The following is a 19,823-nucleotide window of genomic DNA, read 5'->3' as shown; positions in this document are numbered from 1 at the left end:
ACCTTGAAGATGCCAAGGTCATCCACTGCATTCCAGGCCATTACCTTGACTTTTGTTTTGCCACTGGACTTTGATTACTCTGGAAAAGAGAGTGAGGCTGAAGCCTTTTGCAACTCTGCCTCATTTAAATCCAATTCATGTACAAGTGAAGACATAACTTGTTATGTCATTGGTCCTCTTCAAAAATGAAGGATTAACAACTAGTCTTGTCCATACTTTAAAAAGGTTCCCTTTAAGATAGATATGCCAAGTGTTCACTCAGTCATTGCTGAGTTTTGCAAATGAAAAATTTACTGTCTCCCAAGTAACCCATTCAACTTTTGGATTGCTCCAATTACTAGGAATTTCTTTCTCTGAATAAAAAGAAAAAAGAAAAATTCTGTCAGAGACTTGAGCCTTGAGTGCTTCTGATCTACCATTTCATTTTGCTCATCACAGGAATAACTTATTTTTATACATAGCTCAAGAAGTATGACCTGATCCTTTCAGTAAGAAACAAAATTTTCCTTGTGTGTCATCATCTTCCCTCATCCAAAGTCTCAAAGTCCTTTACATTTTATTAACAACTTGTCCACACATTGTAATTTGGTTACAGGAAAATTCCTTAAATCCCAGTTTACTATTGATTGATTGAGTCAGTTAACAAATCTGTGCCTTCTGTATTTTCATTAATGGAATGACTCCTCTTCCTACTTTAATATGTCTTTAATTTCAACAGTGTAGATACTCCTTTCATCCTTCTCATACTTTGCAATTCTTGTCCTTAATTTAACAAAAATCTTATGTAAATGATTTAGCCGTGTGCTAGAGGCCTTCCTTTTATTCTCTTCATGTCTCTAGGATGTTAATGGGCAATTCAAGCTGTTTAATTGTTTCCTCTCATCCCAACTAAATGATTTGATTATTTATTTTTCTAGTCATTCATGTCCTTGGAAATGTTTTTTCTATGCCACTTCTAACATATGAGTCAATTTTGGTTGTTTCATTAAGACCAATATGCATTTTTCCATTCCTTTATTTTGTTATTTTAAATCTTCCAAGATGGTGATGTTCCATGATTCCCAGCTATACAGCAACTCTAGGAGAATACAATTATTAAGGAGATGGGCTTTTGTGGAAACAGGCAGCCTAAGAACATTGCATAAATGCATGTTAACATAACATATTATTATAACTATTATAGTAACTAAAATGCACTATTTCACTCATGAATTAACCAAGTATATTTTTGTTCTGCCAAAATGAATTTAAAATCTATTTACCTATCTTTCTTGTTGTGAAATTTGCATATATATGCATATGTAATGTATATGCATATGTATATGTATGTATACACACACACACACACACACACTCACACACACACTTCCCATAGCAATTATTGCTTTTGAAGAGGTTTAGCAAATTTTAGGTGATGCAATGGATACAGCACTGGACCTGGAGTCACAAAGACCTGAGTTAAATCTGGCCTCAGATATTTACTAACTATGTGACCATGAGTAAATCACTTAAGAACTGTCTAGGTCAGCTAATTCAACTGTAAAATGGAGATAATAGTAGTACCTACCTTGCAGGGTTGTTGTGAGGCTCAAATGATATAATATTTATAAAGTGCTTAGCACAGTGAGTGACAAATAGTAGGTGCTAAATAAAACATTGTTTCTTTCCCTCCTTTTCTGTTCATCCATGCCATAATGTAAGAGGTCATGGTAGTTAGGTCAGATGTGGTGATTTACATTGGCAATTCTTGCTACCAAGAGAGGCTAAGGCTAGTGGATCATTTGAGCTAGGGAGTTCTGAGCTGCAGTAGGGCGAAAGCTGATCTGGTGTTTTCACTAAGTCTGGCATAATACAGTGAACCCTTTGGGAGTGAGAAGAGAACCAGTCTGCCTAGGGAGGGGAAAACTGACCCAGGTCAATGGAGTAGATCAAAGCTTCTTTGCTGATCAGTGGTAGAATCTAGCCCACTAGTGGCTGACGACCTTCCACCCTGGGAGAGATAAGAACACCCAGTTTCAACTTCTCCTACTCCTGCAAAAAAAAAAGACAAAATGCAGTAATCAAAAAAGGGAAATATTGGTAGTAATAAGAAAAATATCTTTACAAATGTATCCATTTTGATTGCAATGAATACTTCATTTCCTTCATCACTTTGATTTTATCAAACAGTTTTTATATATGTTAACTGTTTTTTTGGCAGCAGTAAAAATGTCAATAAAATATTTTTTTCTAAAAAGTAAAATGGTAAAATTGCTTCTGTCATATAATACTAAGGAATGTTCAAAGAGTTAAAAAAACTTATCAATTTATATATCCCCATTTAGGAATGCATGATACTTTGGTCAGGAGATACACTAAAATATACTTTTTTGATACTTTAAAATTTATTTTTGATTAAATATTGTACACTGAGTTATTCATCAGCCAGAAAAATAAGTGTTCAATAATAATTTCCAAAGGTGCATTATATATATAACTCTGGGATTCAACAGCTATCTTTTATATTCGAATTAAACAGTATTTGAAATGTATCAGGACATCAAGTTCACTCAAACTTCAAATAATGGTAAAATGAACCCCTGAATTAAAAACCTCTGGTCTGCTCACCATGATTAAATACTTTAATTTACCACTGTAAGTGTAATTTTTTTAAACAAATATACTTCATACTTGTCTTATACTCAAATGTTTCATGAGTCAAATTAGACCTCTTAAGTTATTATCTTTAATTACAGGGCATTCATTATATGGAGGAAAAAAGATTATAGTTTAATAATAATAAAAACAAACCTACAAAGGGATACTTAGTTAAGGGAAAACTGCTAACCCTGTTCATCTATAACTCAAGCTCCTCGAAACATCCTAATTCAATGTTTACCACACCCATGTTTTGCACATATAAAATCAATTAACAATTTCTTTAGCCTATATATTCAAGAAGGGAACCTCTAAGTTCCAATGAAGACATCAAATATATAGTAAATGCAAATTATTAAGAACTATGGGGAAAGCAAAGATTTAGTACTAAAGTATCCTTTGAACTAGCAAAAACTATTAAGGTTAAATAGTTTTGGGAGGGAATTTTATGAAAACTGAGCATTTTGGGGTAATATTTATAGATACAAGCATGACTTGTATATATTCTACACTTTTATATGCAGTGATTTTTTGCATGCTATTGTAGATTCCAATTTGTAATTTCTTCATAATTTAAAAAGTCGTACAGGTCTTCAATACATGGTATCATTTATTTATTCATTTTCCTCAAAGTACTCCTTGGAAGTAGAGACAGCTTGATCACAGGTGAATCTGGTGTCCAATTTGGTGGACAGACTTCTCCATGCACTTCCACAAACTAGAATACCTTCACCAAATGAAGAGTTTCTTCTTCACTTTGGTCCACAAGGGAGATCATTGACACTCATGTATTTGATAACTCCATTAGGGTCAATCAAGAAGAGAACTCTCTATCTTTTTTTCTTTTTTTAGGCAATTGGGGTTAAGTGACTTGCCCAAGGTCAAACAGCTAGTAAGTGTCAAGTGTTTAGTCTGAGGCTGCATTTTAACTCAGGTCCTCTTGACTTCTGGGCCGGTGCTCTATCCACTGCTCCGCTTAACTGCACCAAGAAGAGAACTCTTAATGCAAGGCTAGGTCTTTCAAGCAGAATACCATTGTCCTGGGAAATTTGTTTGGTTAAATCTGATAGGAGTACAGTATTCATATGGCCTAAACTGCTACTCTTTCTTGGTGTATTTATCCAGGCAAGATGGCTAAATTGGGAATTCACTGAAACTGCAACTACTTCATAGTTCACATCATGATTCATTAGCTTTGTCAGTAAAAGCAACAATTTCTGTTGGACATACAAACATGAAATCAAGAGGGTAGAAGAAAAACACCAAATATGTGCCTTTAAAGTCATCATGTTTATTTCTTTGAATTCTCCATTGACAATGATTGTACCCTTAAAATATGAAGCATGTTAGGTTACAGCAGAAACGTAAGTTGAAGAACTGGTGCTGAAGGAAAAATTTGAATGGGTAGCAATCATGGGCTTTATGTTGGCTGTGAATATGTTTCTAGTAGCAACAGGCCTAAAGGCTGCAGAAATGCCCAAGGGAAAGGAGTTCACATGTCAAGCAACCAAAGCCCGAAATAACCTTCCCAAGGAGGCTACCATCTTCCCCAATTTACTTTTTTTTAAACTTTTTTGGAGGGCAAAAAGTAAAGCTTTCCTAAAATAAAATTTAAAAAATTGTAAACAAGACTGAGGGAACAACATTTAATTTGCTTACAAGAGACTTGTTTTTAATTACATAATCACCCCCCTTTCTTTTATACACAAATTTCTATATATTAAAGTAAGTCTGACTGAATTTCTACTTGCCAACACTTCCTTGGCAGTAAAGACTCTGTATTTCAGAAACACAATATGTTTTAGAAAAATGAAACTACCATGTGGTAGAAAGGTTCTGTATTTCAATAGACTTCACTTCACTAATTCAGATTGACTTTCCATTCAGCCAAAATTACTGCCCTTAAAGCAATGGTATTAAGAAATGGAAATTCTACCAACATTGTTACAAAGGAGACAGAACATTAAATGTTCTAATTAGTATTCTGATAGAGTATGCCTTTCTCAATCATGAATTCAAAAGTGAACTCCCATCAGTGGTTTAGAACATTTCTTTCTATTATTTTAGTTACTATTCTGGCAGTCCATTTTAACTACTTTCAAATATTTGCTGGCACCACAAATGACTATCCTAATTTGAGAATATAGAATGTCAACCACAAAGATCCAGGAACAGGTAGCAGGGGAGTAAGAGCAAAGTAAAGAGAGCTAAAGAAGGTATAGGCAGAAAGTGAGTTGGGCTTTGACTTGGAAGGTTATATATAAAGTATTTACATTCTAATCCATTTTCACTCCTGGAAAAATAACAGTACATTATGCACTGATGGTGGCTCAGTAGCAGCAGAGTGACCTATTTCAAAAGAAAGTTTTTTTTAAAGATTGCTGACTTTAATTTCTCATTTAAATATAGTGATTTAAAAAAAGTAAACTATAAAACTTTACAAGCAAATATTTTACATAAATAAAAACATGCATATTTCTAACCTACAGTAAAGCAGTTATGAAAATAAAATATAGGTACAACATATTAAAAACTATATCACAGATCCAGACAACTTTAAGTTAACTTGTTAAAATGAACTGGAGACAAAAGTGATGATGGGAAAATGGTAATTGCAAATGATGATCATTAGTTTACTAGTTTTTTTTTTATTTCAACATACCCCTGTTTCCAAAATGCCACCTATCCTACACATTGGAATAATTCCACTTTTAATATAACCTAATATACATCCATGAGAATATTTATTTCAAAATAACAAATACATCTCACACACACACACACACACACACACACATACACACAAATCCTACTGAATCTATTATCTTAATCAGGGAAATAGGAATTCTGGAGTCTGAAGTTTTCCCACTACCAAAGACAAGTATATATAAATACTATACACAGAAAAAAAAATGAGATTATGACAGACAAAAGACAAATAATTAATTAATAAGTAGTCTTGCTTTCCACTAAAAATCTCTTGAATTTGCTAGTATCCAAACCCCACTGTGATATCAAATGTAAAATTTTAGTACTGTGGTATTTCCAGGGTTTTGAGATTTCTGACTATCCACCACGACTACCAATCTCTAAACAAATACTAAAGGATGGGAGACAAATAACAAATAAAAGGGTATTTTTTAAAAAATCATCAGATGTTTCAAAATATTGAAAACATCCATGGCTCCCATGTCCAAGTTTTCATCTAAAATGTACAGATTCTTGTAATGTCCTACCCTCCATATTTTCCCTACCAGCCTACTATATTTGAATAATTAATCATAGTGCTATATGTAAATAATAGATTTACACAATCTTTTTTGACTATTAGTAAATGAACATCTTGACTTGAAAGTATTAGAATCAAGCTCCTTCCTGTTTTCTTTAGCATTTGTTTGTAATTTAAAATTAAAAAAAATAAAATCTTACATAGGAAATCTTAGAACACTAGGCAGCTACGTGGCACAGTGGATAGAATGCTGCACCTGGAATCAGGAAGACCTGAGTTCAAATGTGGCCTCAGAAGCTTACTAGTTATGTGACCCTGGGCAAGTCACTTAATCCTGTGTTCCTCATCTGTCAAATGAGCTAGAGAAGGAAATGGCAAACTACACTAATATCTTTGCCAAGAAAAACCCAAATGGGGTAATGGAGAGTCAGACTCAACTGAACAACAAACAGAAAACACTAGTTCGCTGAAATCTGGATCAAATAATTTGGAAGTTAATAATAGCAATGTAACATATAAATACTCCTTATTTCCAGCAACAATATAAACTGATAATAGTCTTGTCTATCTCTGATGGCAACACTACCATCAGATTATAAATAAATGATCAATTTGTTATAAGTAAATTCCTATACTCCCTTGAATTCAACCTAAAAGCCTAAGATTTGGGTAAGAACCAAAAAGTAATGATCACAAGGAAATAAGGTCTATACCCCCTTACTTAAACTTCCAGCTGTCCTTAGTCAATTTGTAAGGGAAAAGCAGAGTTTTTGCCCCTCCTCCTGCCCCCTAACTATGGCTCTGCTTAATTGTATACCTTTGAGCAACCCTTATATGTCTTGTATTCCATGTCTAGATTCATATTCTCCTTCTTCAGAACTGAGTTTGAAGAGTCAACAGGTAGAGAATGACGGGGATGAAAAGGAGGCATAGGTCAAGGAGGCAATAGTCCAGAAATTAATTAAAAATCTATATACCCAGCAAACATAATCAAAATATTTTTCTTGTGTTAAATTATTTGTATTCTAATTATAGTAAACTAGATATTTATTTAGACTGTATGGAGACCTATTGAATGTACACTCAATAAGATCCACTCAATTGTAACTGAGGATTGCTGTCCTAGAACAACTTTTTCATTTCATCAGTAGTTTAAGCATTTGCAAAAGATCTGTACAAAAGAGGGTATATTTTGTCTTGCTTTCAGTTATAGACATACCTCAGAGATATTGCAGGTTTGCTTCCAGATCACTGCAATAAAGTGAATATCTCAATAAAGCAAGTTACATGAAGTTTTTGGTTTTCCGGTGCCTATAAAAGTGGGATTTACACCATTAAGTCTATTAAGTGTTCAATAGTATTATGTCTTAAAAATGTACATCCTTTAATTAAAAATGTTTTATCACTAAAAATTACTAACCATCATCTGAGCTTTCAGTGAATCATAATCTTTTTGACTGGTGAAGGGTCTTGTCTTAATGTTGATGGCTGCTGACTATCAGAGTGGTGATTGCTTGGGGCAGCTGTGGCAATTTCTTAAACTAAGACAACAATGAAATTTATCTTGTTGAGTGACTCTTTCTTTTACTTGGTCACTTAGGGACCATTGCAGGGTTATTAATTGTCCTAATTTCAATATTATTGTGTCTCAGAGAACAAGGAGGCCAAAGGAGAGGGAGAGAGACTGGGAGAGCAAGTCAGTCAAGAAATCAGAACACAAACAATATTTATTAAGTTCACTGTCATATGGGCATCATTCCTAGAACCCCAAAACAATTACAACAGTAACATCAAAGATCACTGATCACAAATCATCATAACAGATATGATGATGATGATGATGATGTTTGAAATATTGTAAGAATTACCAAAATTCAACAGAGAGACATGATGTGAGCACATGTGGTTGGAAAAATGGCATTGCAAGACTTGCTTGATGCAGGGTTGCCACAAGCCTTCAATTTGTGAAAAACACAGTATCTGAAAAGCACAATAAAGTGAAGCATAATAAAACAAGGTACACCTGTATATAAAAACACAACCTGTGATTTAAGCATAGTTGTATAAAATCATGGGGGGAAATCCCCAGATCAAGGAGAGTTATGGTACTCTCATTTTGTGCTTCTAAAGTCCTACTTGGATTAAACACACACACACACACACACACACACACACACCAAACAGAAAAAAGACCTTCACTTCTGGTTCATAATTCAATTATTCCCCCCCCCCAGTCCATACTACTCATATCCATTCTTATTATTTCTTTAACAAAAAACATCCTTTTTAAAATCCAATGAATCAATTATGTCTAATGAAAGATGAACAAGGGTTCATGGAATTCCCTTACCAACTCAGTACTCAAACCTCCAACTTCATCCAGTCATTGAACCTACACATGAGGTTCTTCTGTCTGGTACATAACCAACTTTTACTTGCTCAAATTCAAACTAGAAATAAAATTGTAGTTTTGACTTTCGCAGTTTAGGTACAAAGCTCCAATGAGTATCTGTGCTCCATGTGCACAGACCATTGGTTTTGCTACACACCTAAGCTCTGCACACAGTAGGTGTTCAATATATATTTCATGAATTAAACATAATGAGAGGCATTGTGGTACAATAGAGAAAGTGCTTTGGATTTTACTCCCATCTCTGTTTTTAACTAGCTGCATTAGCCTTCTCTAAGCCTCCCCTCCTTTGGAAAATAAGGGACTTAGACCGGATCATATATAATGTTCTCTCTGCCCCTAAAAGTCTATGCTTAAGTCTGTCTCCACTGGCCTATCTGGTCAGGTCTAATTAGGTGAGGAAGACTGCAATCTTCATTTCTACATGGTCAATAATTTGAAGAGTCTGCAATACACTTTTGGGGAGATGTTTTCCCCCAAAGGACAAATGATTTGCTTCAGCAATAAAGATAACATGACAAAGATGTATAATAGTTTAACACTCAACCTTTGAATAACCAAGACACCCCCACAGCTGTTCAGGATTTTCATCCATGATGTTAACCAAACAACAAACCCTCTTAGCTATTTACTCTACAGACCTAGATAAAACTTTCAAAACAGATTATCCCCCCAATAGATACAAAAACAGTCCTGCTCAGACTCTTGGATCCACCCTCAACATCCTCATTGATCACTAACTCCCAAGTACTCTCCTTTGTGATGGGTTTCTTGCTAGCATCCTGCTGCCTCCACATGTTCACCTGTCAAAGAGATGGATGTAGGATGCTCTAGTGCTAGTCATTGCTGTCACTGCTAGATTGACTCAATTGTAAGTTTTTTTGAAGGGTGTTCATCAGCTGGTTATTTCCTGGGTTAGGCTGATGCCACTGGCCACAGGGTTTCTGTGACTGAACTGCCAGTGAGGAGGTTGTGAGGGTATGGCCCAAGCAGCCAGCTCCTCCCCTTTGTGGCTTGAAATCCTGTGAGCTGCTCCAATTATTTTAACCTCTGCTCTCAGCTCTCTTTTAATGTTATCAAATTGAGGTTTGGGTGAGGGGTTATCTTTCACATGGAAGGTTTTCTGTCTAACTGGTGGTTTTTGGGGGACTGTAAATGGTACAGGAGATGGTGGTACTCGAGCAGGGGGAAGGTTGTTGTATTTGGGCCTGGATTTTCCTGCTTCCCTCATCTCTTTTTTTCTGGACATGAATGCTATTACTAAGTTTTTCCAACACACATTCACCAGTGTCATGGTTAATGATGCTAATACAGTCTTTCTGATATGGTCTTTTGTTTCCTTTGAACACAGTCATTGGAGGTGTGGATCCAGGAAGGTGTGTTATTGTAATTGTGATTTCATCCTCCTTTGCCAACCAAGAGTTCTCCTTCACATGAAGTTTCTATAGATACTGATTTAAAACCATAGTGGATGGTGTGGAAGGAAGATTTGGGCCTTTTCTTGAAGCTCTCTCTGAGCTTCAGGCCATGCTCCTTGAGGTCCAGCAGCAGTAGGTTATTGCACAGTTCTCAGCCCTCTCCCTGCAAGAAGAAGCAGTCTCCTTTCATCACCAGGCCTGAATGCTGCACCACTAAACAAAAGATTTTACACAGAAGGAAGTAATATGGTATAGTGGAAAGAGTATTGAATCTGGAGTCAGGGGGCCAGGGTTCAATCCCCCCCCGCCACCACTTGGGTAAGTCACAGCTTCTGTGGGCTTCAAATCCCTTGTTTATAAAATGAAATGTATAGATGATATCAAAGATGTTTTCTGGTATTAAATCTATGATTCCCCTCTATGGGTATGCAGGTGATAAAGTGAAATAAATGATAGTCTAGGAGTTAGAAGATAGCAGTTTTAATCCTATCACTGTCCCTTGCTGTGACTTTGGGCAATTCACTCAAATTGAGGCAGTTTTCTCATTTTATATTGGTGATAATAACACCTGCTTTGCCCAGGTAACAAAGAGGAAGAGAAATAATCATATATGTGAAAGTTCTTGAGAAGTGCTACATAAATATAAACTATCAAAATAAGGTTCCAAAAAACTGATAATAAAATACAACCTTCCTTCTCTTAGAAAAGTGGGGGAACACCAGGGCAAAATGTTGTATATATTAGCAAAAGCTACTCTAGTGGGACTAAAGGGTATCTGAAGGGGAGTAATATATGATATTTTGGAAAGGTAGAAGGCAGTTTTGATTGTCATTGAATATCAAATGGAGGAGTTTGTGTTTAAGTCTAAAGGTTTTAGGAGGCTATTAGAGCTTATTGAATAGTGGAGTATAATGACATGTGCTTTACAAATATCATTGTGATAATTTTGCAAATGATAATTTAGAAAGGGAGAATGGAAAAATATTGCAATAACCAAGAAAATTGTGATGAGGACTTACTTCAACTGTAGAGGCAGTTGTGTGAATGAAAAGAAAGATGAAGAAGAAGTGGAGGTAGAATCAAAAAAACTTGGCAATTGGTGAATGTATCTCTTTTTTTGTACTTAACCTTTTTTTCTTTTTAGCATTAATTTTTTTTAGCCATGTTGAAAACAGAAAAGCAAGAAAAATTAAATGAAAAATTATTCTTCAATCTGCAGTCAGATTTTATCATATCTCTCTCTCTCTGGAGGTAGACAGCATTTTTTTTTTCATCATGAATCCTTTGGAATTTTCTTGGATAATTGTGTTTATCAGAATAGCCAAGTTTTTCACAGTTGATCATCATTACAACATTGCTGTTACTGTGCACAAAGATCTTTTGGTTCTTCTCACTTCACTTTGCAACAGTTCATATATGTCTTCTCAGGTTTATTCTGAAACCATCCCTCTCATCATTTCTTATAGCAAAATAGTATTCCATCATAATTATATACCACAACTAGTTCAACCATTCCCCAACTGATGGGCATCCCATTAGTATGTGTGTTGATGTTTCATGCCACACTGTATTAACAATGGGAGGGTAAGGGAATAATGTTATTATCTCTATTGTTTTTTTTTCCCCAAGAGATCTTGTTTCATTTCAGAGTGTATGTTGGGGGAAAAAACCTTTGAGGTAGTGTCTTCTGTATTATATTAAATGTCTTTATACAGTTAATAACAAACAGTGTGCAATCATGAATTCTTTGCACCTGTCATTCAATTCTATGATAGTAAAGATGTGGTCTAGTAAGTTATTTGAGAAAGCTTACATGATACTTTAAAATACCTTCATCAATAATGCCTTTGTTGCATGTGGAATTTATTTTTATAAAGAGATTATAAAGATAGGAAAATGCTGATTGGTGTGTATTTGATTAGTTTTTTCATTATTATCACATCTATTTTTTTGAGCCCTATATATCTTTCCTTCTTTCATTATTTTGGAAATCAATACTGAAATTACTTAAAAGTGGTGCTACTGGACCCCCTTTGGGGTGCAGCACTGCAATGGACCCCCTTTGTATATCATGTTTCTCTTCTTGAGTTTATTTTCTTTAGTGTCATTTCTATGCCCTTTTGTAGCTTATTGAGGATCATAGAGTACAAATGTAGAATGAATACATAAATTTAACACAACTTTCCTATTCAAAACCCTTAATTATATTCCTTCTGTTTTCATTATTTAATTCTCTTGGGATGACTTGACTTCATTGAGCTTCATGCTGAATTTTCAGCAACTTTTCTGTCTCTACTAATTATTACTATTTTTTTGGTGAGGCAATTGGGGTTAAGTGATTTGCCTAGAGTCACACACAGCTAGTAAGTGTTATGTGTGTGAAGTCACATTTGAACTCAGGTCCTCTTGACTCCAAGGCCAGTGCTCTATCCACTGCACCACCTAGCTGCCCTTTGTCTCCCATAATATTTTACAAATAAGTTTGTATTCCTAAACCAGTGTTGTCCATGGCTTCCATATTTTCCAAATTGGCAAGGAGATCAAGTGTTTAATGTCTTAAAATGTTTCAGGTCTTTGTTTCTCTCTTCTTCATAGAGACTGATGTATCCTTTAGATTAACTTAGTTAATGATGAAAGTTTGTCTCAATTTTTATTGTTATTTTGTTGATTGTTATCTTATCCAATTTCCATTTTCCAATGCCAACAAGTTAGGTCAGATAAGAAGACCTTTACTACATGGTCTTCTCATTTTTAGTCTTTCATTTTGATATTGATTTTGAACTCTGTTATATCAAGTTACTGGTCTGAATATACACATTCAGCCAATTTAGAAATGACTCTCATCGATAACCATTGTTTTCTTCCTCTTAAATTATTTTGTCAGACAAAATTGAAAGGTTGCTTAGTTTTGCTGAACTCTCTATACAAGAAATATCTTTCTGGTTACTGGGGAAGGAAGATATATGGTTGAACATAAAGGTAATATAAAATAAAATGCAATGTATAGTTTTAAATATATAACCAATTCCATTTATTTGTGATGAAATATAGTTCTTGTCATGTTCATTAACTCCCAATTCTCATCTTCAAAAAAGCATTATCAACATATAGGTATGAAACTTCTGCTCAGTCTTAAAACATTTCACATCTCTCATGTCATATTTGAGTCACATTTTCAAATATGTTTTTGACTGTTGTCCTGTTTGCATTGAAGTCATGCATATTAAATTATTTTTAAATTTATCTTTACAGGTACCATTGAGTTTTTCATAGACTTTTTTTAAATCCACTCACCTCAATTAGTTTTGGAGTATAAGCTTCCAACAATATTATACATATACATACTAACAAACATATGTAGATATACACATATATGTATAGCACACACACACATGGGCACATATAGATCCCTCTTTAGTACTGCATTGTAAGGTACAACAGCGGACCATGAAATTATTATCTTGTTGCCTTTGGACAATCAAAAAAAACAAACAAACAACCATGCCAATTCTATTTCCCTCTCTAGGAAGTCTTTCCTTTTTTGCTGCAAGACTATTTAGCTCAGTTTTGGCATACAGTAGGTGTGAAATAAATGTTTGTTTACTTGACTTTTTCTCTTTTTATTACATTTAATAGAAGAATAAGTATTAATATTATTGATTTCCTATTATAATATGTCCAGTGGGTTATGGATTTAGGATTTAATAGAGTAATAATAGTTAATTTTGTTAATCATTTATGTTTAGAGACAGTCTTCTTTCTCTGTTAGTCTGACACCATTTCCGTGTAAGTGAGTCATACACAATAGAGGGGTATTTTGTTTCATGGATTGAAGTGATCAAGTAATTCATCACTTAGTGGCCAATACAGTCAGCTGATGACATCATGATCATATGTTCACTAAATCTTCATTTACTTACCAGCCTTATAAAGCAAATAATGCCATTATTTTAATGGCATTTTATGGCATTTAATGGCATTTTACTAGCCATCCTAATAAATCTAAAAATGTACAGTTGCAGAATCCTTTCAATATTTAGACATGAGAATTGTTTGCCTAAAAAGTTGTGATAAATAGGGTAAAGTCTGAACTTATGTGTAAGTCAATTAGGAGAAAACTATGGGAGTGTTTACTGTGAGTATGAATTAAAGAAGCAAGAAAGAAAAATAGAAACATTACACTGTTTTAAAAAAAGTCTTTTGGAGCCTGAATGAAGGTGTTTAAAGAGGAAGATACCATCAAAAAACACCTTCACAATATATAGGACCCAGAATAGTCTGTCCATAGTTTATAGAACAAATGTCAAAGAAAGAAATTTTAAACCTTGTATTATTTTTCTTTTTGTTTGTTCTTTTCTTTTTCTGAAAGCACAGAGATTTATTTGAAACATTTCAGAGACTATCAAAGCACATTATTTTCCCATTCCTTTGTCCAATATTTGTGCTTTTTATAGCTTGCTTTCTATTCTAATCTTCCAACACATTCTACACTGTCTTTTGTAAAAACCTAATAGCATAGCAGTTTTCTCTTGATGATTACTTATCTGGAGACTGTATTATTTCCTTCTGCTGTTTGTCATTTCACATAAACTCACATATATGTTTCTTTCTTCTATTCATGTCCATGACATTTGGGCTTTTCCAAATACTAACTTACATGCACTGGGTCTTGTCTCTATCTGACTGCAGCACAATCACACAATCACAAAATTTCACTTTATTGATTCATTCTGGGTCATTAATAGTTCCTTGTATGTATCTTTCTAGGCTCCCATCATTAAAGGGAGAAAATATAGGGAATTTGACTATAAATTTTAGGTTGAGTCCAAGCTATCACTAATATATAAATTTGCTTTATGTGCTTAAAATATAAAATTTTCTACTTTGTTTAAAAATTTTGATTTAAAGATATCCAGTAAAAGCTGTAGATAGGCCCATTTTGCAGTATTGTTAATTGTCAATCCATCTATGGTCAAGCTGAATCTCTGACTAATTTCTACCCTAGTCATTTTCTAATGTGCCACTGCTTCTGCTGCTGTTGCTCTGTCTTCTAAACTAGAACCCTAAACACAATGCCCAGGAGGAGTTAAGTAACTCATCAGAGTGCTTGATGCATATCAGGTGATTAATAAATGATTTTTTTCTTTCATTAATTCCAACTAGGAAATCATAAACTGCTCATGTAGTGACTTAACAATAATGTATCATAGGAAATAAATTTCCTCCTTCACTTGAATTTGATAGTCTCTCCTCATTTTTCCTTATGATACAACAACCTCCTGTCTTTATTATATAACACTTGATCTTATATCCCAGTTAAATATTTGCTTGGATAAATAGAGGTAAATACGGCATACTCAAATCTGGCTTCAGACACTTACTAGCTGTGTGAGCCTAGGCAAGTAACAACTGTGTTTGCCTCAGTTTCCTCATCTATAAAAGAGAAGGCACATGAACCACTTTAATATCTTTGCCAAGAAAACCCCAAAGGGGGGCATGAGGAGTCAGACAAGACTGAAACAACTGAACTACAGCAACAACAATAATGTCCCATAACAGTCTCTTAAATACTTGGACACAGGTATCATTTCCCAGTAAGTGCTCTCTTCTTCAAGCTATACAACCCTAATTCCTTAAATTGGTTGTTATATTATATGGACTCAAGGTTTTTCATCTTGGTTTTGCTCACTTGGATTCACTGCAGAATCGTAATGGCCTGTATAAAATTTGACACCCAGGATTAGTTTCAGAATTCAGTATTGAACACAATAATCCAGATGTGGTTTGAGTAGGGCAGAGTAGAGAAAAACTAAGACCTCCTCATTCCTGTGAGTTATGTCTTTCAATTCAGCTTATATTGTGATTTTTTTTCAGCCATAGCACATGCCGACATATTGAACTTCCAATATTAAAACTCTATTAAAACTCCAAGATCTTTGTTCAAACAAACTACTATCTGACCAAGTTTCCCAAATCTTGTATTTGTGAAGTTGATTTTTTTTTACCAAAGTGTATGACTTTAAATTTATCCCTACTGAACTTCAACCTTTTAGTTTCAGACCAATCCTTTAGGCATTCTTGGTCTCTGATTTGATTCAATTCAATTCAAAACTTCAAATCTCAACTAGATCCTCTTGGTAAGAACTGATCATTTATTAAGAACTTACTATGTTACAGGTACTGTATTAAGTCTAGCAGATAAGAAGAAAGAAAAAGAGTCTCTGTCCTCAGGGAACTCACATTCTGATAAGGGAAAGAAATAGAGGTCAGTTTAAGATATATACAGATTAAATGGAAAGTTATATGAGAAGAAAAGATGCTACAGTTGTTGGAACTAGAAAAGACCTCCAATAGAAAGGGGGTGCTAATCTGATTCTTAAAAAAGAACAAAAGAGCTAAGATTTGTATGAAAAGAAACTGCACAAAGTAGGAAGGGATTTTAGAGTCGAGGATAATGGGGAGTTGAACTATTTCATCAAGGGGTTCAGATTTGTTAGGGAGGAAAAGTACAGACAGAGCAGGGGTTATGGCCTGGAATAGTAGGAGGGACAAAGGCATTAGAAGTCATAGTGAGGATGAAAAGTAGGTTAATGAGGAAGAGTCAGTCCTAGATAGAGACGGAAAGATAAAAAAATTATGCTTGGATAGAAGGATTTTGGAGTTTTGAACATGAAACACCTGTGGTTAATGGCAAGATCAAGGATATGAATACCCCTACATGTAACAAGTAGATTGAAGGAGTAGGTCATCAGCATTGAGTAGATTGAGGAAATGGGAAATTAACATCTTTGGGACAACATCAACAGATATTGAAATCCCCTCCTATGAAATCTAGAGTCAGAGAGGAGAACAAGAGCTAGGTGTTCAACTCAGTGAGAAAAAAGGAGAATGTCTTAGGTTTCTAATGGTTACTAGAATCTGGACTAGCTGATGACTGTGGATTGTGTGAACCTTAAGGGAGGACAAGTTGTTGAGCAATGGCCATATAAGAAGAGACTGGATGTGCCAATGGGAAGCAAGAGTTATTACGATTCTCCTACCACTACTAGTAAGTCAGGGGACATGCATGAAGTCACAAACAACACGAGAAACAGTGTGATCATGGTTGCACTATCATTTAAAAATATGCAGATCTGGGGGCAGAGCCAAGATGGCAGAGGGAAAGCAGTGACTTGCTGGAGCTCTCCCCCCAAACCCCTCCAAATACCTATAAAAAATGGCTCTAAACAAATTCTAAAGCAGCAGAACCCACAAAAAGACAGAGTGAAACAAATTTCCAGCCAAAGAAAGCCTGGATGATTGATCAGAAAGGTATATCATGCAGGGCTGGGAGAGGAGCACAGTGCAGCTTGGGTGTGCAGGCCACAGTAACCCTGGAGCAGGCCTCAGAGGGCTGAGTCATGGGCAGCTCTGGTAGTTTCCAGACTTCTCAACCCATGAACGCCAAAGTCAACTTAGAAGGTCAGTGGGACAAGTCTGTGACTGTGGTGAGAGAAGAGCTAGGTCTCAGCCACCCCTGAGGGCCGCAGCTGTTCCCTGAGCTTCCAGCCCACATACTGAGGGGGAATCAAGTGGCTGATCAGAGGGGGATTGCAGGGATCTCTTTGCCAGTGCTGAGGCAGGAATCTCTTGCTTTACCAGTACTTGGATCTGGGTCACAGTTTTGAGGGGCGGTCCTGGCATGAGGAGGAATGCTAGTGTGGTGAAGCTTCTTGTGGCAGTGTAGAGAAAACACCTTGCCCCTTATCATAGCACCTTGGAAGAAATGAAAATTTTCAGGTCCCTAGAAATATCTCTGAAAACAGCTGTATAAACCCCTAAAACTTGGGACAGTACATTTTCCACATTGGAAGCAGACTTTTACCTTAACAAAGAGTTTAGAACTCAGGTAATTGGCCTGGATCATGAGTAAGCAGAGCAAAAAGAGTCAGACTATATTATCTTACTTTGGTGACAAAGAAGATCAAAACATACAACCAGAAGAAGACAACAAAGCCAAAGCTCCTACATCCAAAGCCTCCAAGAAAAATATGAATCAGTCTCAGGCCTTGGAATAGCTCAAAAGGGATTTTGAGAAGCAAGTAAGAGAAGTAGAGGAAAAACTGAGAGTTTTGCAAAAAAATCATGAAAAACAAGTCAACAGCTTGCTAAAGGAGACCCCAAAAAATACTGAAGAAAATAACACCTTAAAAAATAGCCTAACCCAAATGGCAAAAGAGGTCCAAAAAGTGAATGAGGAGAAGAATGCCCTAAAAAACAAAATTGGCCAAATGGAAAAGGAAGTCCAAAAGATTACTGAAGAAAATACTTCCTTAAAAATTAGAATAGAACAATTGGAAGCTAGTGACTTTATGAGAAATCAAGATACTGTAAAAACAAACACAAAAGAATGAAAAATTAGAAAACAAGGTGAAATATCTCATTGGAAAAACAACCGACCTGGAAAATAGATCCAGGAGAGAGAATTTAAAAATTGTTGGACTATCTGAAGGATGATCAAAAAAAGAGACTAGATATCATCTTTCAAGAAATTATCAAGGAAAACTGTCCTGATATTTTAGAACCAGAGGACAAAATAGAAATTGAAAGAATCCAGCAGTCACCACCTGAAAGAGATCCCCAAAGGAAAAGTTCTAGGAATATTGTAGCCAAACTCCAGAGTTCCCAGGTCAAGGAGAAAATATTACAAGCAGCCAGAAAGAAACAATTCAAGTGTTGTGGAAACACAATCAGGATAACAAAAGATTCAGCTGCTTCTACATTAAGGGACCGCAGGGCATGGAATAATATTCCAGAGGGCAAAGGAGATAGGATTACAACCAAGAATCACCTACCCAGCAAAACTGAGTATAATCCTGCAGGGGAAAAATGGTCATTCAGTGAAATAGAGGACTTTCATGCATTCTTGATGGAAAGACCAGAGATGAATAGAAAATTTGATTTTCAAATACAAGACTGAAGTGGAACATGAAGAGGTAAACAGGAAAGAGAAAATCATAAGAGGCTTATTACAGTTGAACTGTTTATATTCCTGCATGGAAAGATGATATCTGTAACTCATGAGACCTTTGTCAGTATTAGGGTAGTTGGAGGGGAAAAATTATATGTACATATATATATATATAGATATAGATATAGATATAGATATAGATAGATAGATAGATAGATAGAGGGCACAGGGTGAGTTGAAGATGAAGGTGTCATATCTGGAGAATAAAATTAAGGGGTGAGAGGATTATACTAGGAGAAGGAGAAAGGGAGAGGTAGAAAGGGATAAATTATCTCACAAAAAAAACAGCAGAAAAGGAGGGGAAACGGGGGAAGGTGAGAGGGAATGAGTGAATCTTATTCTCATAGAATTTGACTTAAGGAGGGAATAACATACACACTCAATTGGGTATGGAAATATGTCTTACCCTACAGGAAAATAGTGGGGGAAGGGGACAAGAGAGTAGGGGGATGATAGAGAGGAGGGCAGATTGGGAAAGGGGGTAATCAGAAGCAAGTACTTCTGAGGAGGGTCAGAGTAAAAAAAAAGAATAGGATAAATGTGGGGGGTGGGATAGGATGAAGGGAAATAGAGTTAGTTTTTCACAGCATGTCTACTATGGAAGTGTTTTGCATAACTGCACATATATAACCTATATTGAGTTGCTTGCCTTATCAATGAGGGTGGGTGGGGAGGGAGGAAGGGAGAAAATGTGGAACCCAACATTTTAAAAACACATGTTTAAAAAAATGTTTTCACATGCAACTGGGAAATAAGAAAAATCAGAAATGAAGTGCAGAAATCCATCCTGCCCTACAGGAAAATTGAAGGGGAAGGGGATAAGAGAAGCTGGGGAGAGATAGAAGGGAAGGCAGACTAGAGGAAGGGGTATTCAGAATGCATGCCATCTTGGGGTAAGGGGAGGGGTGAGATGGGGAATTTGGAATTCAAAATCTTGTGGAAGTAAATGTTGAAAACAAAACAATAAATAAAAATTACCATAATATAAAAAAAAACAAAAAAGAAAAAAAAAGAAAAAAATTTATGCAGATCTAAGTAAGTCCCAAACGATGGAAGGATCATTACAGGAAGTGGAATAATGTGAGAAGTTTGTTAATTTATAATAGGATTTCCAGAGGG

At 35.4% G+C, this 19,823-nt stretch overlaps 2 pseudogenes; both read right to left on the bottom strand.

Annotated features, from left to right (window-relative positions):
• Nucleotides 1-3,251: 3,251 nt before the first annotated feature.
• LOC114034562 lies at nt 3,252-4,181 on the bottom strand (annotated as a pseudogene).
• Nucleotides 4,182-9,112: 4,931 nt separating this feature from the next.
• On the bottom strand, nt 9,113-11,454 carry LOC114034627 (annotated as a pseudogene).
• Between the last annotated feature and the right edge of the window lie 8,369 nt (nt 11,455-19,823).

This window comes from Vombatus ursinus, unplaced genomic scaffold, assembly GCF_900497805.2.
Source record: "Vombatus ursinus unplaced genomic scaffold, bare-nosed wombat genome assembly UNPS02009062.1, whole genome shotgun sequence".
NCBI lineage: Eukaryota > Metazoa > Chordata > Mammalia > Diprotodontia > Vombatidae > Vombatus > Vombatus ursinus.
The sequence above is the reverse complement of the archived record's forward strand: the minus strand, read 5'-3'. Positions and strand labels throughout refer to the sequence as shown.